This window comes from Canis aureus, chromosome 7, assembly GCF_053574225.1.
Source record: "Canis aureus isolate CA01 chromosome 7, VMU_Caureus_v.1.0, whole genome shotgun sequence".
In the NCBI taxonomy this organism is placed as follows: domain Eukaryota; kingdom Metazoa; phylum Chordata; class Mammalia; order Carnivora; family Canidae; genus Canis; species Canis aureus.
The window spans coordinates 29521724-29547040 of NC_135617.1; the positions used below are offsets into that span (position 1 = coordinate 29521724).

The 25317-nt window shown below is 35.4% G+C and overlaps 1 long non-coding RNA gene across 1 annotated transcript in view; it reads right to left on the reverse strand.

Moving 5' to 3' along the window:
• Window positions 1-25317, reverse strand: part of LOC144317198 (uncharacterized) — a 169909-nt gene that overhangs the window by 60596 nt on the left and 83996 nt on the right. Inside the window, exons 2-3 of the long non-coding RNA XR_013383132.1 lie at window positions 10832-10890; window positions 10659-10758 (exon numbers count right to left, since the gene is read on the reverse strand). This is a non-coding gene — a long non-coding RNA (uncharacterized LOC144317198). The remainder of the gene's footprint in view (window positions 1-10658; window positions 10759-10831; window positions 10891-25317) is intronic.

Here is a 25317-nt window from a genome sequence, read left to right on the forward strand (position 1 = left end):
ACCACAATGTTTGGGAAACATTTATTTCCTATAATGTGGTGAATCAAATCTCAGTCTTTGGAAGAATGGGAAAACTAGTGGGCAGTATTATGCCGTATAATCATGCATGTTTGTTCCTCCATTTAGTTTAGATGATAGTTATTGGGAGAGAAAATCTGGCATGGGCCTTGAGCTTCCTTTTACATTCTTGCTGGGTATACCAAGAAGGCAAGGCTTTTCCCACTCTTTAACAGACCATTTATCAGAGTTGTGTTTGCAGCAAGGAATCTTGAGAGATGAGGTACCATATTCCCCAAAGTCAAGGCTGGCTTACTGCTGTTTACTACAAAAGTGGTGAATCCCCAAGCTTAGCATTTCTGTCTTCTAAATGCAAGCCATTTTGTTTGCAGGCATCCATCATGAGCCCTTTGAGTTGCCCTCATGAAACTTGGGAGCATGAGGACCTGAAGCAAGTAGCCATGAAGCTTGCCACTACTTTTACTGTGAGTAACAGAGTTCTTTGTTTCCAACTCAGGGACCTCATGCATCCAAGAAATAGTAACATGCTCATTTGTTAGTAAGTAGGGTAAAATTTTAAGATCCCACACTGTTCCTAGTACCCTGGATATATTTCTATTTCTACCCATGAAACAGGTCCTATAAGGTATATCATTTCAAGCAATTTGTGACCATTATCAGTATAGAATCTTGGGTTTTGTTCTGTGTCCTCTAATAAGTGAATAATCTTGAGTAACTTTTTATTCCTCTGGGACTCTTTCTTCATCTATAAAATTAGAAGGTTCAACTAGATCAGTATTTTTCAAATATCCTCTAGAGAATCCATGGCCAATCATTTTGAGGACCCTGTCATGTGCCCCTTAGTGAGGCTGTTGGATAGTCAGAGGCAGGGATATGGTTGTGTTGACTGGCCTTGGCTTCTACCTTCAATAGGGCCACTGCTATGCTGTACTTGCTGTCCATTGTCAGTGCCTTTCACATTTCCCTGAGCCACCATTTCCTTTGTTGTTCTCCCCATACTTCTAAACTTTCCCATTTCCTGTTTCTCAAGCAGAAAAATGCAGACAATCAGAATTTTCCCTCTTGATCTCTTGACCACTAACTGTTTTCTGGGTACTACTAAGGAAAGAAGAGAAGAGTAGGTTCTCCGCTCTCAAATTCCTTCACCTACCTGCAATTGAATCAGTCTTTCTAGGGTTTGACTGCTGGCAAGGCACATGGCCCTGTCTCAGGGACTCTTGCTTTCCAAGACCATGGGATATTTCACTTAAACAGAAAAGCTGGCTCTTGCTGGGATGATCAACTGTATTGATTTTCCTGTGACTGAGGGTGTTCTTAGAAGATGAGATTTTCATTTTTTAAACCAGGATAGTCCTGGGCAAACCAGGCAAGTTGGTTGCCCTAATAAACCTCTAGAACTTTATGGTATAAGTTTATATCATAAGATCCTCAAAAAACTGGGGTTTTTAAGCTCAAAAGTCAAGATTTGGACTTTTTCCCTGGATTTTTCTCTAACATTCATATCCCAAGGAAGAAAAGAAAATAGTGGGGAATGTTGGCTAACATAAAAAGTATTATTCTCTTTAATAATTTATAGACTAAAGTGGTTTTATTATGATTTTTTGTAATGAATTCCCAGGTAGTTGGGCTGAAAATATTCATGAAAGTGCTTAGAGTAAAACCTGATATAGAAAAGAATAAAGACAGTAAGAGAAAGAATGTATATATACATTGTAAAAAGCAACTGTTAGGAAATAAAATTAAATATGAATAATAGTGGTTAATTCTGGGTTTTAATTTTTTAATATATATACTTCTTTGTGTTTCTAATTTATTATACATAAATGTTACTTTTATAATTGGAAAATCTTCATTAAACAAAGTTTAAAAAATGAGAAAGAAGAAAAGATATGTCAAGGCCAGAGTGTCGAAGACTATGTCATGAAGGGTTAGGATTCCATGCTAGAGACAATGGGAATCCATTGGTGATTTTTAAACAAGAAAATAACTTATACTGGATTAGAGAGAATTCAAGATTAGATTTTCAAAGGATCCTGGTGATACCTAGGGAGGTAGTGTCCTGACTGAGATATTTGGATAGAAACAGTGGTCTTTTGCTTTCAAAATCAAAAATAGAAGGACAGGCCTTCAGACAGGTTACTTGAGATTCACTTGAGGCAGAAGACCCAGCTCAGTGCCTGCCAAATAATTTCAGTTAGGTGAGCACTTCTTTCTCCTACTTAAGGGAGCTGCCCTTTTCTTCATCAAAATCATTTAAAGGTCAGCTAGAGCACTTGTTGAATTTGTCAATCTCCACTGCCTCTGAATTCCTGGTAATCTGTAGGTTTCTGTGTTGAGTGACCTTCTTTCTAAAGACAGAATTTTATGACTTTGATTTCATGTAATTAGTTGTACTCATTTGCAGTGATATGCTACTATAATGCAATGAGAAATTATGCAAATAAGCATGGGATATTTTTTTTCTTTGTCTTTCTTTCTTTCATTATGTACATATCTTGGAGTTTGGGATATTATGTACCAAAAAGAGAATTTGAGTAAAAAAAATATAAAGGGACTTCATCAAAAAGTGTTCATAGGGGCACCTGAGTGACTCAGTCAGTTAGGTATCTGCTTTTGGCTCAGGTCTTGATCTCAGGGTCCTGGGGTTGAGCCCAAAGTCAGGCTTTCTGCTGAGCAGAGAGCCTGTTTCTCCCTGATACTGCTCTCTGTCAGTATCTCTGTCTCTCTGTCGAATAAATAAATAAAATCTTTTCAAAAGTGTTCATTGCTACATTAATTAATGTGACTCAATACCATAATATGAGGGTATTATGAATCAGGCTAAGAAGTGCTACTTAGTTCTCTCTGGTATCATTTAGGCATGAGATTTCAGGGATTTAAGGTATGTGCTAAGATAACATGCTTTTGACAACTCTATGAATCTGTGAATCACCAGGTTTTTCTGAGAGTATCACTGGCTTCCATCTGCAGAGTTTAAGGTACATCACTGTATTGCATGGCTCTTTGCTGTTCTGCATTTTCAACAAGCAATGTCCAAAAGGAATTTCCCGTCTGCTGCTTGCATATCATGTTGTTGTCATCTTACTAAAACATGAAATGATTTAAGCTTCACAGCTGTTATTGTTTTCAATGGAGCAGCTGCCCCACACTTTCAGGCACAATGCCAGGTGCACAAAGAGGCTATCTATGCAAATTACAGTGAGAAATTGAGTGATAATCTGGTGGATTTGATCATTATAGACAACCAGTATAAATAATTCAGATGCAAATAATGCAAAGTTATTGTCACTGGCCAGAGTGATGCAGTAAATTGATGCTTTTTTTTTTTTTTTTAAGATTTAAATGCTTTTATTTACATATGTGGTAAATACTGTCCCCTACTAAAAAACAATGACATTGCCTTTCAATCGGTCAAACTTATTTAAAAAATTAATGTATTTCTTTTCTATATCATGTGTGGACATGGTACAGGATGCAGGATGTAAACATCAATTTAATAGACATTATTAAATAATTTTGCATATATGCACAATCTTGGCTAAATGGTTAAAATTACAGGTGAGCATTCAATGTGGGCACATGGATATTTCATGTACACCAATGTGTTTAACAGAAAATGTGTCTGCACTGGTTTCTGGAAACATCTTGGTTTCTGTGAATCTTTAAATACCCAATTCCAAATCTTCCAGCTCCTGGAGAAGGGCTTTCTCTTTTTGAATTTTCTCCAACTGATTTTTTTCTAGCTGGTTTATGTGATTTCGAACTTAGCCTAAGTGATCTACCTAACTAAATTCTCAAAAGGGTAATGTATGAACCCAAATGCCAGTTTAGAAATTTATAATGGGAACCACATTTCTTTTTTTTTTTAATTTTTTTATTTATTTATGATAGTCACAAAGAGAGAGAGAGAGAGAGGCAGAGACACAGGCAGAGGGAGAAGCAGGCTCCATGCACTGGGAGCCCGATGTGGGATTCGATCCTGGGTCTCCAGGATCGCGCCCTGGGCCAAAGGCAGGTGCCAAACCGCTGTGCCACCCAGGGATCCCAGGAACCACGTTTCTTGCTGGTAGATTCTCTCTTGGTAGGAAGATCTATGTGTGAAACTATGTACTATAATCAGAAAATTTGCTTATAATTATATTATTGACAATGACAATCAGTTATTATAATGGACAGTGATCCCAGTTATGGAAGTAAAACTGCCCAGTGATAGATCCAGGTTTTGAATCCAGAAAACATGAGCACGGAGCCACTTAAGCATTATAGCATGTTGTCTGGAACATTTTTCTTTATTAGTTTTAGTCTTCCCGAATTCTATTTTATGCACTTATTTTTTTAATTTAAATTGAATTAATTAACATATAGTGTATTATTAGTTTCAGAGGTAGAGTTCAGTGATTCATCAGTTGTATATAATGCCTCGTGCCCATTTTATCATATGCCCTCCTTAATGCCCATTACTCAGTTACCCTAGCCCCAAGCCCTTCTCCCCACCATATTTTACAGACTTCTATTGCCTTGAGTGTTTTCTAAATCTGCATCCCAGATTTATACATATTTACAAAATCCTGAATCATGTCTTCAAATGGCAATTTACTTGGATTTTTTCCATGTTTCAATTCTCAGATATTAAGCTGCTCATAAATTTTGAAGGCTCTTTACTTTGGGCCCTCCAATATGAGGGTTTTGGAAAACAATCAGTAAAGACTGTAGTCACTTGGTGGAGACAGACATCACTATGGGCTAGAATATGAATGAGTGGGAACATGATCTGGACCTTTATAACTGGCATTCTGAAATGCAGGAAGAGAGCCCCAGAGACCATGACAAAATTTATTTGCCTGGGTGAAAAGTTAATGCTGCAGAGATACCCAGATGAAGTTAAAAGTATGTGTTGGGGCCAGATTCTTAAATGCCAGGATAGTAAGCATGAATGTTTTTTAGCAAGTACTAGGCACCCTTGAGAGCTTTGGTTTAGAGGAATGACATGATCAATCCAGGGCTTGACAGAAAAATAAATTAAACCTCATTTAATAGAAAGGAGAGATGGAAAACAGAGCCGAGAGAACAGATAGGAGGCTAAAATAGTAGTCCAAATGGAAATAAAAACAAAATGGGCCCCAAGGAAGGTAATAGAGACTGTATTAGTTTCCTTTTGCTGCTGTAACAAATTAGCACAAATTTAGTGGCTTAAACCAACACAAATTTATTCTCTTAACAGTACTGGAGTTCAGAAGTCTAAAATAAAAGTGCTTGCAAGACAGTATTTCTTCTGCACACTTCAAAGGGAAACCTGCCTCCTTGTCTTTTCCAGCTATAAGAGGCCATATGATTCCTGGGCTCATGGCCTCTTCTTCCATCTTCCAAGCCTGTTGCTCCAACCTCTGCTCACTTTGTTCCATATCCTCCTGTACTGAATCTTTCTTCCTTCTCATGAGGACCCTTGTGATTCTGTTGGGCCTACCTGTATAATCTGGGATCCTCTCCCCTTCTCAGGATTCTTAATTTTTTTTAAAGATGTTTAGGGCATCTTTTTAAAAAAATATTTTATGTATTTATTCATGAGAGACACACAGCGAGAGGCAGAGACAGGTGGAAGGAGAGGCAGGCTCCTCGTGGGGAGCCCAATGCGGAACTCGATCCCAGGACCATGGGATCATGCCACTGAGCCACTCAGGAATCCCTTAGGATCCTTAATTTAATCAGATGTACAAAGTATTTTATAACATGCAAAGTAACATTCACAGGTTCTGAGGATTGAGATATGGACATTTTGACAGGGAGGCACATTATACAGCCTACAACAGAGATAGAAAAATATGCAAGTCTGGCTCCTGTCTCAGACTACTCCCCCTCAAAGACATTGAATTCCAAAAGAATATGATTACTTCTATCCAAACACACCTTCCTTTCTGCTTGTTAGCTGCTTGTAATTCTGCTCTTTTCTTCGCATAGAATACTTTCCTCAATATCAGTGGCCTCAAATCCTAGCTCAGATGCTTCTATCTTCCAGAATCCTTCTGCTACCCACTTCATTCTCTCCTTTTCATCCATGTGTTGAGGAAGAATTCTCACTTTCCTTTTTCTTACATTTGTATTTTATTTGCTCTTTTTTTGAATGAAAAACTTTTATTTTGAAATAATTTCAGCCTTGCAAAAATAGCGCAAAGAATTCTGTACACCATTCATTTAGCTTCCCCAAATCTTAATGACTTAAATAGTTATAGCATAATGATCAGAGCCAGAAAATTGGATTGATATACTACCATTAACTAATCCATACCCTTTTTTGAGATTCCAGCAGTTATCCTAGTAATGTCCTTTATCTGGTCCTTCATCTGGCATGCTCCTTTAATTTTCTTCAGAGACAGTTCCCCAGTCTGTTTTTCATGACCTCGAGACTTTTGAAAGAGTCTAAACAGTTATTTTGTAGAATGCCTCTTTTTCTGGGTTTATCTGATATTTGCTTATGATTTTATTCAGGCTATATATTTATATATAGCAAGAATATCACAAAGGTAAAGTGCCCTTCTCAGCGCATCATTATCAAGAGGTAAATGATATCAGTATGTCTCATTACTGGTGATGTTTAATTACTAGTTTAGAATGCTGTCTGCCAGCTTGCCTATTGCTCTTGACACATTTAGCCTTATATTCTATATATTTTTGTCCTGGCGTTTTCAGACTTGGGAGGATCAAAAACTGATTTGTCAATAACACTAAAAGTAACATAGTATCAAGTAATACACACTAAGAACTTATTGTATGCTGGGAACTACATACATTAGTTTGCTTACTCCTCAAACTACCTCTATAAAGTAGACACTTTATCAACTCTGCTTTACCTGGAGAAGACTGACAGATAACTACCTTGAGATGAAGGAATACAATTTGCTTATTTTTTTATGCCACAGAGAACCTAGCACAATGGTTTGCATAAGATAAGGAGACAGTAAATGTTTGCAAAATTAACTTAAACCTGAAACTAAATGGAAGACAGAGCGTTCAGGTTGTGTAATTAATTATGTATGTCGACAAAGGAGAAGTAATCATGGATAATTATTAAGTACAGAATTTTGGGAAGAAGAATTTAAAAAGGCGATAATTTATTTTCAAATGGGCAAAGCTAAGAAAGAAAATGAAATTACTGTTGTCCAGAGTGGGTTCAGAGCAAAGACTTGGTGAAAGAATCACATTTAGAGGGTATTTGGCAGAAGATAATTCAGAAAAGGAGAAAGGGAGTTAAATGTAAATAGAGTAGAAGAAACAAGATAGTATATAGAGTGATAGCAAGCCGATTTTTAAAAGTGGGTGAAGAAAATTAAATGAGGGTATGCATAGGGGCATTATTAAATACCAGTGGATATTTGGGGGAAACTGTGAAAAATACATTTATATGTATAATACATGTAAAAAAACATTTTACAAAGTTGTTGAAGTTTTTTGTTTTATTCTAATTTAGCCAACACACAGTTATCTATAGTAAGGGAAAAAAGAAAAATGTTAAGGTAAACAGAAGAGTGGATAAACTCCATGTAGAATTGACTATAAAGCCCATTGTATACGATTTCTGAGGCAGCACATTTCCCTTTCAATGTTTGCTAGATTTATATGAAGAATAGCTCTTATTTCTTAACACAAAATGTGAGTGGTGAAAAAGAAAGAGAACTGGTGTTTGAAAAGTGGTTGCGTGTTTATATTTGTGGGCTTATTATAAATATAAAAGTGTTTCACATTGTTCGAAATGTAAACTTGTTCTGGCTTTATCTATCTTCAGATTTACAACAAAGAGATCAGATCATTGGACCAGAACTCCGGTCTGGTTTCTATTCTTAGCTTCACCACTAACTTACTGGATAGTGAAACAGGAAAACTTTCAGGGTCTGTATGCCTTGGTTTTCTCACCTCAAAATTAAGAGACTGGCTAGATGATCTCAATTATGCCCTCAAACTAAAACACTATAGACGGTTCTATTGTTTTGGGGATGCTAGCTAAATAACTAAATAATAATTTCATACAAATTTGATTTATTGAATTATTTGACATGTGATTGCTTCCTTAAAGGCAGATTTGCTGGAGAAAAATATAAGTGGAGAGATTCAGATTCATTGCCAGTGCTCATAACATGGTAATTGTGGAATTAACAGTTATAAGAATAGCTTTTTATTTAAAACGGGCTTGGTATTTTCCATTTGTTTGGGGTTTTCTTGGGAATATAGAGGATGGCCCTTGCCAATTAGTTCTCACTCCCGGAGTCCCTGGATGAGCTGCTTCTGTGTGAGAGATTGGTCCTTAAAGTCCAAGGCAGCTGGGAAGAAGGATATTGAAGCTGAGTGCCCAGCAGTCTTTCAAAGGGGACAGATGGAGACCCGTAACTAAAGATGGGAGGATCCTGACAAAGGAATGAAATTAATTTGGATGGGACCCCTGGAGACTGGATAGAGTTAAATAGTCTAACAGTAGGAGGCTTATTTTGCAGCCAGAAGTAGTTTTCTTCTGAAAGAAGAGTCTTTTACACTGGGAAACATTCTTTCTTCTTCCATGGCAATCTCTGTTTGGAGTCTTTATTCTTAACCTTCCCCCTCCTCAATTTTGTCTTTCTTTACTCCCGCCTTCACTCTCTCTCTTCCTTTCTTTTTAACACATCCTTTCATGATTAGATTAATTTGTTTACGCAGAGAAGGGGGTGAATGAGAGTTTGCATACCGGTAAGAACAGGCTTCCTTTCCCAGTGCACAGCGGCCTGAGAACATTGAACTCTCCTTTCTGCCTGGTGGAGTCTGTCCGTAACAAAAGATGACATCCCATCTTAAAAAAAAGGGAAAGCTTCCAAGATCTTTTAAAATTCTAACTAATAAAAATCCTGTTGCAGTGAGGAGAGGGGAGTGTGTGCGTGCGTGCGTGTGTGCGTGCATGTGTGTGTGTGTGTGTGTGTACTGACCCACAGTTCTGAGACTGTCATGGGCAGTCTCTGCAGAGGAGCCAGACAATAATAAGGCTCTGCTAAGGACTGATGCCAAGGTGATGGAAGGTGGGAGGAAGCACGCAGGAGCTCTGGTATGGCCAAGACATTATCTTGAAGTAGGGGAGGTAGCCTGAATGGAATATGTTTCTCAAATAGTGTCATTTTGATACTGTCAAGTTCATTTCCCCAGGAAGTGGGAGTCTGGAGTAAGGGTCTAAAAATCTCAATTCTCACCTAAGTTCTGTTCCGTATTGGTGTTTAGCCCTCAGCAAGCTAGTTAACCTCTCTGAGTCTGAGTTTCCTCAAATGAAATTGGCATAGTCATATTTCTCATTTTTTTTGGAAAGGCATAAAATAGATCATTTCTGTGCTTGTGCTTAGAGAGCTGTGTGATATTAAATACAACTTTGAGCATTCAATTGCCATAGGTAAAATGGGAATAATGATACTTAGAGGGTTTTATGAGACTTTAATGAGATAACAGAGCCTGATATAGGAAAATGCTCAATACTTACTTGTTCATTCCCGTTCCCTTACTTTCCCTTGGGTGTTGGCTATCTTGGATATTTGGGACACAATAATAAATTAGTTTCTATTACTGACTTTAGATACTAGCTTAAAACCATAGTTAAGGGTTTGAACTTGCTGAAAATCACATAATGCATTCCAAAGTAAAATGGAAGAGCATTTAATTGGATTTGCTGTGTTTTATATTAGCAATCATTGATATAGCTAATTCAGAGTTGACTCTATATGCACAAATGATTAGCAGAAAAAGTATACAATCATATGATCTCATCAGCTTTCATCAAAACCAACCAGTGCCATGGGGGCACTGACCAATTAGAATGGATTGAAGTAGGGGCTCAGAGGCACCCTACTATGACATGCCAGACATTAACCCTTGAATTGTTGGATCATAGGGAAGTTTAAGGATCTGGGACAGAGGCTGGGGGAAACAGGAAGTCCTTGAAGGGATTTGGGACAGTGAATCTTTATTAACTAGTATGAAGGTATTTTGATATTTTAAAAAGTGGAGGGCTAAACACATGCAGACATACTGAGTACCCCTGCTCATTCAGAACTTCACAATCATCTCATATAAACAAATAAAAATATCCTTACACCACCCATTTTCCCTCCAAACACCAACTCTCAACCAAGTATTTTATTGATTGGCAAATTTCAGAATGGGCTTTCAAGTCACTGAAACATATTCTTTTGGTAAACCAACAGAATGGGGGCAAAACAGGGGAAATCTTTTTAGATGGGATCCCAGATATGTGTGGAACACATGGCTTGTGATAAAAAATATACATATACATACCCTTCTTTTGACACTTTTGATACTCTTCCATTAATTAGGAATCAATTTCTATAAGCAGTACTGTGAAGTCTAAACCTATCAATCATTCTATTTTAGAAGGACTTATTTAGTTTATTATGCTGAGGACCAGGGGACTCCCCTAGGAATTAGGATGTGAAGAGAGAAAAGAGATTATTTTGAGGGATGGTTTACTTTAGAAGTGGACAGACATGGTAGTGCACTACATTAGGGCATATTCATGAAGCACTCCTGAAGTTACTGGCTGCCTAGGAGTTATGAAAAAGGATTCCCAAGAAGTAGGAGGCATCGAGGCCTTCTCTCTGGTGGCTTACCCTTGGTATACATACCCTGCTTTGGGCATTCATAGCAGCAGATGATAATGTGGGCTCCAGCATTAGAGGGAGACAGTCACATGCACATGACCGTTCTTGTGCTGGGCAGCACTGTCTGCAAATACAGATGATGGAATGGAGTTAAAAGTGTTATTTTTCTCTAATTGCAAACACAAGCATGGACTCACCTATGACATTCAATAGTAGGAACCTGTATTCAGAGGAAGGTCGCTTGATGGAAGGGATCCTACGAAAGAAGGAAGACGGAGTCACAGAGAGCTCTAAGCATAGTTTCAATGGAGAATCTCTTGGAAGATAGTGAATAGCTAACTCATCAACACTGATTTCTGAACCACTGAGTTGCCTAGCTGGGAGGGCAGGATCGCATGAAGAAAACTTGCTCAGCAAAAGAGAACTTGCTAGGATTTTAACCCAAGGCACACAGGTTCCAGCTAAAGACCTCAGTAAACATAGATACCAATTTAGTTTTGCAACTGAAGTAAACTGTCATGAAAACTGGTTACAGTTTTAAAGTTTTATTATGCTATCTTCTTTCTTTATCCAGAATTCCTAAAAAACAGAATATTCTGGTTAATGGAATTTTTTAAAGGAATTGCCTTTAGCACTATATACAGATCAATGATTATTAAGAATTAAGTATAATAAAATATACTTAATAGTCCAGTAGTTACTTTGTGATTTAAGAAACTCTTGAAGAACTCATCCTTCCTAAAGCTCATCAAGGGCACCAAGTTTAGGATGTAAAAAATGGTTCTTAATCTGATGTCACCATAAGAATATACTTGAGAAATTGAATTGATTTTTAAATGGCTTTGCTAGGATTTATTTCTTCAATTTTCTCAAGCCTCAAATGCAAAAACAGAATAAAAATAATCCAAATCAAATTATGTATGTGTGAATACATGTATACATATGCATACATGTCACCTTAACATATATGCTGAGTAAAAGTATTTTTCCCCAGAATTTTCAGTTTTGAGCTTATTTGACCTAAAAATGGCTTTGAAATGACTTAAGAAACAGGATTTTTCTGATTTCTTTTACTAGAGCAATTTAAAAATAATCAGCAAAGAAGAGTTTCTCAATGGAACTCAGAGCATATAATAAACTTACTTCTAAACTTTCTGTTAGGGTGACTATGTTTGCTTAGAAGAAACCTGCTTCCACATAAGGAAGTTATTTTTTAAATGGAGGTAAATTTGCATACAGTGAAATACATAGATCTTTAGTGTTACAGTCTGATGAATTTTGACATATTTATACACCTCTGTAACTACTACTTTAATCATGATAGAGAATATTTTTACCACTTGAGGAATTTCCTTTATATGCTTTGCCAGTCAATGCCTGCTACTTTCTCTACCCCACAGCAAATACTATTCTTATTCTTATCAGCATAGGTTAGCTTTCTGTATTCTAGTACTGCATATCTGGTAGATTAAAGATGACCACATATTCTTTGACACTCTTTCCATCAAGACAGGAATCTGTACCCCTAATTTTGAATATAGGAGGACTCTATAAAAACTTAGCTGATAGAAATGATGGAAGTCATGCTGTGCCAACTTTTAGACCATGCTTTATGAGATGGGCAGCTTCTGCTTTCTGAATCTTGGGACACGCCAAGAACCCAGCTAGTGTATTGTGAAGAAGTCCAAGTAGCCCATGGAAAAATCCATATGGAAAGAAATTGAGAACCTTAACCAACAGCCCTGGCTGAATTTCAATATACAAAACCAATTTGCCAGCCATGTGAATGCGCTACCTTGGAAGTGTGTCTGACCGTCCCAGTGGAGCTATGCAGTGCCCAAGTTGCAGATTTGAGATCAAAATACTTAATTTTAATTTCTCTTAAACTGTGAAGTTTTGAAATAGACTGTAATAGACAGATAACTAGAAAATTTGTATAAATTGAATTCTACCATATGTACTTTTAAAAATCTGACTTCTTTAAATACTTTTTAAAAAGATATATCAATTTCATTATGGCTATCAACTTATGAATTAGTAGTTAATTCCTTCTTATTGCTGAGTAGTACTCCATTAACTGACTATGCCATAAATTATTCTTTCTGATGTTGAAGGATACTTGAGTTGTTTCCAATTTTCACCTCTTATGAATAATATTGCTGTGAACACTCATGTACAAGCTGTGTGTGGACATATGTTTTCATATCTCTTGGGTAAATATCGGAGAGTGGGAATACAGGGTCATATGGAAAGTATATACTTAACTATATAAGAAACTGCCAAATCTTTTTCCAAAACCATTACATAATTTTATTGTTCTACAAGCAATGTGTGAGAATTCTTGTTTTTTTTTTTATATCCTTTGCTACATTCAGTATTGTCAATCTTTTTAATTATAACCATTCTAGTGGGTGTGTAGTGATATCTTATTTTTATTTTAATCTCCATTTTCTTTCTCTTTTTTTGCTTTTTAAGTTTTTATTTAAATTTGTTAGTTAATATAAAGTGTTGCATTAGTTTCAGATATACAATACATGAAACACCATACACCATGACAAGTGTACTCCTGAATCTCCCTCACCTATTTACCCATCCCCCAACCCCCTCCTCCCTGATAACCATTGTTCTCCATAATAAAGAATTAAGAGTCTGTTTTTTGGTTTGTCTCTCTCTTTTATTTTCCCCTTTAGTCTTTTGTTTCTTAAATTCCATGTAGGAATGAAATCATATGGTATTTGTCTTTCTTTGACTGATTTATTTCACTTAGCATTATACTCTTTAGCTCCATTCATGTCATTGCAAATGGCAAGATTTCATTCTTTTTCATGGCTGAATATATTCCATTGTGTGTGTGTGTGTGTGTGTGTGTGTGTTTATCTATATCTATCTCACACTTGGGTTACTTTGATATCTTGGTTATTATAAATAATGCTGCTATAAACACAGGGGTGAATATATCCCTTTGAATTAGTGTTTTGTATTCTTTGGGCAAATACTGACTAGTGTGATTGATGGATCATAAGGTAGCTCTATTAAAAAAAAAACATTTTATTTATTTATTCGAGAGAGTGAGAGAGAGAGAGAGAGAGAGGCAGAGACACAGGCAGAGGGAGAAGCAGGCTTCATGCAGGGAACCCGATATGTGACTGGATCCCCGGTCTCCAAGATCATGCCCTGGGCTGAAGGCAGGCGCTAAATTGCTGAGCCACCTAGGGATCCCCAAGGTAGCTCTATTTTCCCCACCCTATATCTATACCAGACTGTCTTGTTTAATGTAGATTTATAGCAAGCCTTGAAATCAGTAATATAAGTCTTCTTCCAACTTTATTCTTTTTTTCAAGATTGTTTTTGCTATTATATATATTTTTCTATTTGCATGCACGTTTTAAAATCAACTTGTCAATATCTAGATTAAAAAAAAGAAGCTTGCATATATTTTTATTGAGCTTGTGTTAAATCCATTGATCAACCTCTTAACAATATAGTCTAATCCATGAACATGGTATATCTATCTATTTATTTGGATATTTATTTTCTCTCATTAAGATTGTTTTCAGTCCAGAGGTTTTGAGAATCTTTCATTACCTTACTAATTATGTTATTTTAGTTAATTATTTATAATAATTTAATTAATTATTCAAAGGTATCTGAGCATCTATGTTTCATGCACTGTTTTAGGTGCTTCAGACACAGGATGAGCAAGTCCCTTGCTTTCATTCTAGAAGTCAAGACATAAAACAAAATAATATAGCTTCACATCTTAATAAATATTATAACAGAACTAATCCTCTGAATAATAGAGAGTAATGAATGGGTGCTTTTTTTTTTTTTTTTTTTTTTTGAGAGAGAGAGAGTGATGGAGGGGGCTAAAGGGAGAGTGAGAATGTTAAGCAGGCTCCATGCCCAATGTGGAACCTGATATGGGACTCCATTTCACAGTCCTGAGATCATGACCTGAGCTGAAATCGAGAGTTGGACGCTTAATCAACTGAGCCACCCAGGCATCCCTGAAGGCGCATCTTTGTTGGAGTAGTCAGGAAGCATCTCTCTGAGAAAGTAACAATTTATCAGAGGCTTAAATAATGTTAAGGAACAAGTCCTAGCAAAAACTTTAAAAAAGAGCCTTATAGGCAGAAAGTCCACAGGCAGAAATACACCTGGTGTATTTCAAATATAGCAAGAAGTTTGTTGGTAATTTTGCAATATGATTTTGAGATATTCTCACTTGATTGCTTCTATTTTCTCAAGGAACAAGACTTGAAATAATTATTTGAGAAAGCATAAAGAATAAATGAATAAAGAAGAAATAAAGAATAAAAGAATAAAAGAATAAAGCATAAGAATAAATGTTGAAGAAAGGAGAAGTTATAAAATAGTTCTTGTGAGAAGTGAGAAAGCAATTGTACAAGAGAAATGTAGCAGTATTGCTTGGGCACTTCGAAATGTGGATTATGAACTGGTAAGTAATGATTGTGAATTTTACTGCAGCCAAATTCATCTGTTAGAGAGTAAATGTAGAGGTGGCATGGAGTTATGTTTCACTAGCACTGAATTTTTTTCGTTTTGCTGGCAAGAATGCCAGAGAAGGAGACAAAGGGAAGAGAGTGGACAATACATGCAATGAAGTGATTACAGTGATGTTTTGTGGAATCCAAGATGAGAGAAGTGAAAATATAAAGAGAATTTAAAAATGTGCCAATAGACTTGAGATTCAAACATCTTTGGAGTTCGGATATTAAAATACATGCATTCCTGGCTTTATAGCATTTCACTTCATGGTACTTCACAGATACTGATATTAATTAATTAATTAATTAATTAATTAATTAATTTATTTATTTTACAAATTGAAGATTTATGGCAACCCTGCAGTGAGCAAGTCTATTGGTACTATTTTTCCTATAGCTATTGCTCACTTTGTGTCTGGGTGTCAAATTTTGGTAATTCCGACAATATTTCAAGCTTTTTCATTATTATTAAATGTGTTTTAATCTGTGATCAGTGATCTTGGATGTTACTCTTGTAATTGTTTTGGGGTACCATGAGCCATGCCCATATAAGATAGCAAAGTTAATTGATAAATGTTATGTTCTGACTGTTTCACCAAGCAGCCATTCCCTCATCTTTCTATCTTTGTGGGCCTCCTCATTTTCTGAAACACAATGGTATTGAAACTTGGCTAATCAATAACCGTCATTATAAGGTTATTGACGTGTAAGTGAAAGGAAGAGTCACATGTCTCCCACTTTAAATAAAAAGTTACAGATGATTAAGCTTAGTGAAAGGACATGTCAAAAGCTGAGACAGTCCAAAAGCTAGACTTGTGCCAGTTATTCAAATTGTGAATGTACAGGAAGGAAAGTAAAAGTGTTACTCTAGTGAAGACATGAAAGGTGAGAAAGTGCAACAGCTCTATTGATGATATGGAGAAGGTTTTAGTGGTCTGGTTAGAAAATCAAACCAGCCTTTACATTTCACTAAGCTAAAGCCTAATCCAGAGCAAAGCCTAACTTTCTTCAGTTCTATGAAGGCTAAGAGGTGAGGAAGCTACAGAAAAGTTTGAAGGTAACAGAGCTTGGTTCATGAAGTTTAAGGAAAAAAGCTTTCTCCATAACATAAAAATGCAAGGTGAAGCAAGTGCTAGTGCTACAGCAAGTTACCCAGAAAATCTAGTTAAGACACTTAACAAACTAAACAACAGATTTTTAATGTAGACGAAATAGCTTTATATTTATAGAAGATGCCATATAGGACTTTCATAGCAAAAAAGAAGTCATAGAAGATGCCATATAGGACTTTCATAGCAAAAAAGAAGTTGATGCCTGTTGCAAGTCAATGTAAGTCAATGCATGGCTTTAAAGCTTTTAAAGATAGCTTACTCTCTTGTCAGTAGCTAATGCAGCTGGTGACTTTGAGTTGTAGCCAGTAGATCATGTACCATTCCAAAAACTCTAGGACTTTAATGAGTGATGATAAATGTACCCTGCCTGTGCTCTAGATAGCGAACAATGAAGCCTGAATGACTACAATCTGTTAACAACATGGTTTATTGAATATTTTAAGCCCACTGTTGAGAACTACTACTCAGAAAAAAAGTTAATTTCAAAAGGTTATTTTTCAGGATCCCTGGGTGGCGCAGCGGTTTAGCGCCTGCCTTTGGCCCAGGGCGCGATCCTGGAGACCCGGGATCTAATCCCATGTCGGGCCCCCGGTGCATGGAGCCTGCTTCTCCCTCTGCCTGTGTCTCTGCCTCTCTCTCTCTCTCTCTCTCTGTGACTATCATAAATTAAAAAAAAAAAAAAGGTTATTTTTCACTGACAATGCACCTGATTACCCAAGAGCTCTGATGGAGATGTACGAGATTAATGTTGTTTTCATACCTGCTAACACAACATCCATTCTGAAATCCATGAATCAAGGAGTTATTTTGACTTTTAAGTCTTACTTACTATTTAAGAAATACATTTTTTAAGGCTATAGCTACCATAGATAAGTGATTCCTCTGATGGATCTAGGCAAAGTATATTGAAAACCTGGAAAGGATTTATCATTCTAGATGCCATAGAGAACATTCATGATTCATGGGAAGAAGTCAAATATCAACATTAACAAAAGTTTGGGAAAAGTTGATTCTAACCCTCATGGATGACTTTGAAGGGTATAAGACCTTAGTGGGGGAAGTAACTGGAGATGTGGTGGAAAACAGAAAGAGAACTAGAATTAGAAGTGGAGCCTGAAGATGTGAATGAATTGCTGCCATCTTATGATCAAACTTGAAGGGATGAGGAGCTGCTTCCCATGGACGAACAAAGAGAGTGTCTTGAGATGGAAACTACTCCTGGTGAAGATGCTATGAAGTCTGTTCAAATGACAACAAAGGATTTAGAATATTACATAAAGTTAGTCGATAAAGCAATGGCAGGGTTTGAGAAAATTGACTTTAATTTGGAAAGAATTCTACAGTAGGTAAAATGCTATCAAACAGCATCTCAGCTACAGAGAAAGGAAGAGTCATTCATGACAGGAAGAGTCAGTTGATGGAGAAAACTTCGTTGTTGAATTGTTCTAAGAAATCTCCATAGTTACCTTCACCTTTAGCAACTACCACCCTGATCAGTCAGCAACCATCAACACTGAGGCAAGACCCTCCACCAACAAAAAAATTATGACTTGCTAAAAGCTCAAATGACAGCTAGCATTCTTTTTTTAGCAATAAAATATTTTTAAATTAAAGTATGTACTTTTTTTAGATATAATGCTATTGCACACTTAATTGCCAATATATAGTATAAACATAATTTTTATATGCATTAGGAAACCAAAAAATTAACTTTATTTTGTTTATTATGACTTTCACTTTATTGTGGTAATCTAGAACCAAACTCACAGTATCTCAAAGATATGCCCGTACATGATCTGGAAAGACAGAAATTAGTAAACTTTTGACTAAAGATTTGGGAAGTAATGTAGTGAGTAATTGCTAATGAAAATTTCCAAAACATAACCTTGAGAGTGGATAGCTTAAGTGAAAAGGACAAAAAAATAATGTCGAAGATAAGGAAGTCAATGAATGAGAGGCCTAGGTGTAAAATAAATATCAACATACATACAGAGGTCACTAAGAATGCTGACAGAGGTAATGGTGGAGAGTAATGGAGTGGACAACAACTGAAGAGAGAGGGATCCAAAGGTTGATGGTGCCCATAGCGTCACCATCTATACCACTATAGAATGGTATCCTAGGGTACAGTTTAATGGACTATGCTTCAAAGATTCGGGTTTTTATGGAAGGTGGGAAGAAAAGACATTTTCTATAAACAGCAATGAGGATCAGAGACTCTAATTTGCTATCTAGGCCTGTGGTGTCACATGGGATGTGAGAGAAAAAAGCCTCCATTAAGGGCTGTGAGGAGACAGCATATAGAGGGAGTAGCTAAATTTTTGTTAGATGAAAAAGTTGGAATTAAAATCTAGAAAAGAGTTAGAAGCTCTAGAGGAGAGTTGGAAGAGTAAGTTTCAGAGAATGTAGTGCAAGAGTTTGGAAGGTCAAAGATTTTGTATTAGAGAATGGACAGAGCTGTATCAAGTGTTGTGTGGCTATGAGGACAGTCTGAGAATTTTGGACTTCTGGCAGTGTCTGAGGGGAATAATGAGTTTCCTTCCATTATTCTCAAGGGCAAGGGAGTGGTCAGTTCTGATCATAGCTTCCTTCTCAAGATTTGTGTTTTGTGCCATTTGTGCTAGAGAGACAGGTAGTGTTAAAGTTGGGAGAGGCACAGTTTGACCGGGAACACTTGGAGCCCTTATTAACGAGATGCTTGATAAATGAGGCAAGATCTCATGGACCTGGTGCACTTGTTGGTAGTTATAAAAATGAAATACAATTGTAATTTTGTATTGATGGATTTAAAAGTGGTCTGTTACTTTTGAAAGAAGGAGAGGCTTGGGAATGCATGGACTTAAATTTGAGACACACTATTGACCAATTTTTAGGGTGTGTTTGTCTTCTTTTTTAATTATCCCAATTAATTAATTAAACACCATGGAAAATGGCATAAAAGGTCAGGGCACTAATGTTATAAAAAGGAAGACTGACAGTTAACATGATATTTATATTATTATATATGTAAACATATTCACATATATAGTTAACATAGCATATATATCACTAGATTACATTATGTCTTCACACAAGAGCCAAGCCTATTGTTTGCAGTATAATTTTTCATACCATAAAGATTTTTAAAAGCATATTCTATGTGCTTATGTTTATTTAAAATTTTAGAATCTGTTTCTTCAAATGTTGAAGAGTAACTTTAATCCAAGAAACAGCATTTTGATCCACATTTACTCTGGAGTTTTCCTCTGTCAGCTTGAGAGATACAAAAATAAAAGGGGAAAATATTTATGTTGAAGACAGAAGAAAATCTGTATTTATTATTAATGTTCTGTTCTGGGCTGGAAATTGATGTATCCTACACTTGGTAAATGAAAGTGAGTTTTTGTATATGATCAGATCCTGGAAAGCACTTACCTCCCTGTTTTCTTCTTTCTGCTTCCTCCTTTAATAGGAGAGTTCTTCTATTCTTATAGCTTAGACCATTATCTTTCTACAGCTGCCCTGTAAATTTAATTCTCTGCTCAAAATTCTCTCTGCTCCACAGCTACTCTCTACCTGACACTCAGATGTATCAACTTAGATGTTTTTTTTTCTCTTTGCAAGTTAAACATGGAAAAGACAAAAATAGAAGAGCTCATTAATCGATGTAAGAAAAACATGTCAGGCTGAGAGAATCAAGTTATGTTATAAGGGCAAGCGCTGTTGATTTTTAGCAAGTTGACCCAAGATCATCCTTCATTAAATAGCTGTAATGTAGGTCACAATTTGAATCATGCAAATATTATAAAATACTTATTTGACTTATAAATTTATTATTAATGAATGATAATATTAGTAATAAACTTGAACTAGACTCAGCTGCTTCATTTGACAATATAATACTAATAAATTTTGTGTTCAGATAAATAGGGAAAAAAGCAATAAAAACAATTTGCCAAAGGGCCCATTTCCCACTTGATACGACAGTTTTCTTAATTTGTTTTCTATGCCTTTACTCATTTTCTCATTTATTGCAACAGTTTCTGATTCTAGAAGTAAACAAAATTACATGTAAAATTGTAATTAAATTTTTCCTCAAGTTCAATCACCAAAGAGTTGGGTTTAGAGGCAAAAAAAGATGTTTTAGTGATATAGCAAGTAAGAATATTAACTCATTCAGAAGAATGCAATAAATCTGACCAAGAAAATCTGAAATTGGAGAAAGAAGTTTAGCCTTACTAAACTATGTCTCACAGGTGAATGAATACAATAGAGACTACATTTTCTCTTTAGAATATTTTTTTAGATATTAATTTGTTACCTTTCCTTTGTGTGAGTGTGTGTTTCCCTTTTTTTTTTTTTTTTTTTGCTCAGTTCCTAGAAGATATCAAAGACATTGTGTTCCTTTGCCTCTAGGAAGGACTGTGTCACAGGGTGGAAGGAAAAATTGCTTATAGACTACAAAGCATGACAAAGAGATAAAAGAACAACATGGAGCTAGTTTGGGCAATGGGAATCTCAGTGATAATCCTAGTGGCTGGGAAGAAGGGTCTTCCCAATGCCTTTATTCTGATAAAACCCTAGGCCCTTACGGGAATTGGGTGGGGCAAGTATCCTCCAGATACTTGAGTTAAATTTTCCATCAGTTTAGCAGAATGGAAGTTATAAGTGGAATTCATTTTATTTATTTATGTGTTTGTTGTTTTTGTTATAACTATTATTATTTATTTTTTACCTTAAGGCACCACATAGGACTAATTAGTATCCTTGGTTTATGATGTATTGTCATCATTGCTTATTCATGGCCTTCAGTTATTTTATTTATTTAATTTTATATATTCATTAACAATATGATGAAATTATATGAATCCATTGCCCAATTTAAGAACTGTAATCTAAAATACGTCTATATGCTATTACGAATTCGGTTTTTCTGTCTGCCCTGGAATAGCCATTACTTTGAATTTTTTGTTTATCCTTGCTCTGCCTTAAAGAAACATTAATATATGCATATATTTTTAAAATATTTTATTTAGTTTTGCTTCTTTTTGAATTTTACAAAGTGGGTATCATAATGTATGTATCTTCTGGGACTTCCTTCTTCCACTCATCATTATTACAATAAGACTCATCCATGTGTTAAATGTAGTTTGGTTCATTAATTTTCATTGGTATTTAGTATTATCTGATTATGTTATAGTTTAGTCAAACTCCTGTCAATGGACATCTGGATTGTTTCCACATTTGTGCTATCATTAATAGTGCTACTGCTAGGTGTTTTGTGGTATATATTTATTAAATTCACTTGCATAAATACCTAATATGAAATTGCTAATTTATTTGGTGTGCAAATATTCAACTATAGAAAATAATGCTAAATTGTTTACCAAAGCGATTATTCCAAGTTACATCCCATCAACAATATGTGAGAGCCCATTGATTTCAATCTCTGCAATACTTGGTACTGTCAACATTTTAGTTTTTGCCCGTTGAATGAATGTAAGATAACTTTCCCACTCTTATTTTTTTTTTACATTTCCCCAAATAATAGTTAGATTGAGTCTAACTTGATATGCTTTTTAGTGATATATGTTTTCTTTTCTGTAAAATACTTATTTAGGTCTTTTGCCCATTTTTCATTTCTTTTTATATTTTTATTATTGACATAAAAGTTTTTATAAATAATATTACAATTTTAATTTTTATTTCTTAGTAAATATTTTTGTGGTAGTTTAAGGAATCATTTGCAAAGTCAGAAAGATATTCATCTATATTTTCCTCTTAAAATTTTAAACTTTTTTAAACAATTCATCACTACTTCTGTTCAACAATTGTATGGGAGATTCTAGCCAGTTCTTTTTTTTTTTTTTTAAGATTTTCTTTATTTACAATGAGAGACACACAGAGAGAGGCAGAGACATAGGCAGAAGGAGAAGCAGGCTCCATGCAGGAAGCCTGATGTGGAACTCGATTCCAGGACCCCGGGATCATCACCTGAGCCAAAGGCAGACGCTCAACCAGTGAGTCACCCAGGTATCCCTAACCAGTTGTATAGAAAAAGGAATTAATTAAAAGTCATAAAGATAGGAAAAGAGAAAAAAAGTCATTTTTCAGATGATATGATTGTCTACTTGAAATCCCCCAGGTGATATTAATAATAACAATAATGATAATGATAATAAGGGAGTTAGGCAAAATAGCTAAACATAAGATGAATACACAAAAACACTTGATTTTACTTCTATAAACCAGAAACAATTAGAGTAATAACAACTATGAAAGACATCCTTTATAATAATAAAAATATAGAGTACAGTATTTAGGAATAAACCTAATGATGAATGTGTAAAACCTATATATAGAAAACTATAAAAACATTTTTGAATAAATATTTCTAGAAGAATATCTTAAAAATAGAGAAGTAGCCCATGCTCATCATGTGAAGATGTCATAACACCTGAATTCTTCCTACACCAATTTATAAATTCAATGTAACTTCAGTCAAATTCCCAGAAGGATTCTTTGTGTAACTCAGTAGAGGTCTCATCTTTCCAATTCTTCTCATTACCAGAGAATACCTAAGTTAGGTATAATGTCTTTAACTCTTAGAACTTTTTTAAAAAGAGAGGTGATAAAGGGAAGCTGGAGCAGCCCTGAGGAAAGCAAGAGGCCCCAACTATTAAAACTTTGAATCCTGAATATATGTCTTAACAGTTCTTATGTGTGGCAGATACCATTGGCTGATTACCACAACACCCATTCCATTTTATTTTTCACTTGCCTTCTTCCATTTTGGAAATGTTAAAGCTAAAAGTTTTTTTTTTTTTTTTTTTCTAGATTCCCTTTTCACTACAGATGGCTCTGGGACTCAGTTCTAGCCAATGAGACATAAGCCATCATATCTGTCAGTGCTGCCACTTCTGCTCCTCCTTTCTGCTGCCCAGAACATAGAAGCCATTCCAGAACTGTATCAGTCTTTAGTAAGGATGACAGAACAGAAAAGCAAGGGTCCTGCTTTCTTGATGGCATTCTTGAATTCTTATACACTCTGTAGATCTATCTGCCTGCCTACCTACAGCCTTTCATTACGTAAATCAGTTGCTATTTAGTCCATTTATTGGGCTTTCTCATACTCACTATTGAATACAATCGTATTCAATGTTTTACAAATAATACTTACTAGATCACATGTGTGTACCCGAATACAATGATTATAATTCATTCATTTGAATGTGTGCAACTTTAGTATACTTCTCTCAGAATTTAAAAATTCTGGTAGACAGAATTAAATAGCAAAGGCATAGATAAATTGAATCATACAATTGATACATTTAATCTTATTGGTATAAATAGGCCTTTATATTCCTTATGAAGAGAATAATAATTTCTATACATTTCTGGAAATTTCACAAAAAGTAATCATGACTTTGGCCATAAAATGTTAAATTTACTTATGGCATTTTCAGCTTTTTATAGGTCACAAACTCTGGTCATAAATCAATCATACTTGAAATGAATAGTAAATAGATAACCAGAAATTCTGACTACTTAGAATCATACTTCTAGAAGTATTATGTTGGGCCAGTGAGGAAATGAAAAGAAATAACATGCCATTTGGGGAGCATGAGAAAATGAGACTACTTCATCTCCAAATCTATAAAACACAGCAAAAGTTGCACTCAGGAGAAAATCAATAGTCTTAAATGTCCTCAATATTGAAGAAAAATAGAAAATAATGGAAGAAAACATGTTTAAAAATTAGAAAAGGAATAACAAAAGAAACCAAAAGAAATGATAAAGAGGAAAACTTAAAAGATGAACTGGATTTAATTAAGTAAAAAACAAGGGATCCCTGGGTGGCGGGGATCCCTGGGTGGCGCAGCGGTTTAGCGCCTGCCTTTGGCCCAGGGCACGATCCTGGAGACCCGGGATCGAATCCCACATCGGGCTCCCGGTGCATGGAGCCTCCTTCTCCCTCTGCCTGTGTCTCTGCCTCTCTCTCTCTCTCTCTCTCTCTCTGTGACTATCATAAAAAAAAAAAAAACTCTATAGTAAAGGAAAAAATAAGCCTAAAATATGGTTTTTAGAAAAGACTAATAAAACAGATAAATCTGATTAGAGCAGAGGGAGAGAGCAAAATATATACAAGATTAGGGATGAGAAAGTAGACAGAAGTACAGATATAGAAGAGATTTACAAGAATTATAAAAGACCACACACATATTTTCACAACAAACTTGGAGACCTGGAGGAGATGGATGGTTTTCTAGCAAAAGATAAAATATCAAGTTTGATCGAAGAAGATATAAAATCCTTGAAAAGATCAATTACCAAAGACAAGCTTGAAAAGGTGAATAAAGATGTACCATTCAGACACCAAAGTGAGATGGGTTCTCAGCCAAGTTCTATCTAACCTTTACAGAATAAAGTTTAGTCCAGGTTATTTAAACTATTTCAAACCATAGAGGAAGCTAGCAATCTTCCTAATTTATTATATAAATCCCACAAACTTAATAACAAAATTTTACCAATTACCAATATAGTATCCAAAACAAAACAAAACTTATTTGTCAATATATGCTAACACTCTAAAATACTGGTAAATAGAATATACCAACATAATAATACATTATTACTAAGAAGTAGCTCAGATATCCAAAGGTGATTCAGTATCAGTATAATCCATTATGACATCAGTAAAAAGACCAGGTGCTCATATAAATAGATGTTTAAAAGTCATTTAATAAAGCAATTTTTCCTAATAAAAACACAGTAAAACTGGATAAGAAACTACTTAGGTATGTTGTTTTACCACAGACTTACAATAAATACCATTCTAATTAGAGAAACCCTAAGACTTTCACTTAAACCAAGAAAAAAATATAATAGCTAACACTTTTATAGTGCCTACTCTGTGCAAGGACAGTTCTAGGCACTCTACATATAATAATTATCACAGAAATCATAGTTGATAGTTATTATTATAATTCCCATGCTAAAGATGGAAAAACCAAGACATAGAAAGCTTAAATAACTTGCCCAAGAACACACAAACAGCAAGTGGCAAGCTTGTAAATCAGAGTT